Source organism: Tigriopus californicus, chromosome 1 (genome assembly GCF_007210705.1).
Source record: "Tigriopus californicus strain San Diego chromosome 1, Tcal_SD_v2.1, whole genome shotgun sequence".
NCBI classification, from domain to species: domain Eukaryota; kingdom Metazoa; phylum Arthropoda; class Copepoda; order Harpacticoida; family Harpacticidae; genus Tigriopus; species Tigriopus californicus.
The window spans coordinates 13,244,698-13,246,185 of record NC_081440.1 but is presented as its reverse complement, the minus strand read 5'-3'; positions in this window follow the sequence as shown (position 1 = coordinate 13,246,185).

Below are 1,488 nucleotides of genomic sequence, written 5' to 3'. Positions count from 1 at the left end.
TGTAGTAAATTCGGAAATCTGGGTCAGATGTCGCTGTTGTCGGGCTGACCAAGGGTCGGAGGCTTTGGACATGGCAAAAGTAAGCGGTTTGTGGTCCGTATATATTGTGAACGGGCGGCCCTCTAAATAGTATCGGAAATGTCGCACTGCTAAATACATTGGGAGCAATTATCCATCAAAGACACTGTACTTGAGCTCAGGTTTTCTTAACTGACGGCACACATTGTGTCCATCAGACGTTGGAAAGCCTGGGCCGCGTTTTTGAGTCCAAAAGGCATGCGCAAATACTCGTATAACCCATACGGGGTCACAATAGCAGTTTTAGGGATGTCTTGTTGGGCAACTGGAATCTGATGATAACCTTGAATGAGGTCGACCTTGGAAAACACTGTTTTACCATCCAGATGTGCTGAGAAATCCTGGATGTGTGGGACGGGATACCGTTTGGGAGTGGTAACATCATTCAATTGCCTATAGTCACCGCAAATTTGAGGGCTTCCATCCGGTTTCTCGACCACTTGGAGTGCACTAGACCAGGGGCTTTGCGACAGACGGATGACGCCCATTTTTTCCAGGCGTTCAAATTCCGCTTTAGCACCCCGCAATTTGTCAGGATGCAGCCGTCTAGCCTGGACTTTAAGAGGTGGCCCGGTAGTAGGAATGTAGTGTAGGGTACCATGCTTAACCAAAGCACTAGAAAAAGTAGGCGTGGTTATAGAAGGAAAACGTGACATGAGTTGTGTGTAATGGTTATGTGAGGAGGAAAGAGCGTCAAAATGTTGTGCTAGGGAATGAAGTGCCGTGCTTAATGGACCATGTCAAAAGTCTCAACGTCAACTAGTTGCTGCTTCCGGACCTCCACCAACAACCTGGAATGGCGGAGGAAATCAGCCCCAAGAAGAGGTCGTTCCACATTTGCTAATAGAAACTTCCACTCAAAAAGACGCGCCCCAAACCTTATCGTTAGGGCCCGGGTCCCAAAAGTGGGAATTGATGTGCCATTTGCGGCCCGGAGGGTGCGGCTAGAAAATCCGTACTGTTTGTCTGGAAGAGTAGCCGGGAGAACGCTAACTTCAGCCCCTATATCGACGAGAAAACGGCGCATTGACTGACGGTCGAGGAAGAAAAATAGGCTGTTGATGAATTGACCGCTCGCCTCCTCCTTCACTGGTGAGCGGCCGAGATGTTTTCCGCTTGATTAATGGGGTCTTGGTATTCTACTAAATCTTGCACTTGACCCACGAATTTGCACGGAGGCTGACACTTATGGGCTTTCTTCCCATATAAGTGATGATAGTAGCAGAGGTTCGAATTAGCAGGTTTGCCAAGTAGTTTCTTCCCTGGTCCCTTCCAGACTGAAGGGGTTGTTATTGAACGGGTTTGCCAGAGTTGATCCGCGGAACAGGCGAGCTCTCTCATGTCCGATACGCCGGAAAGGACAAGAGTAGCCTGAATATCGTCCGGCATGTGGTCCAAAAACACTTGCCT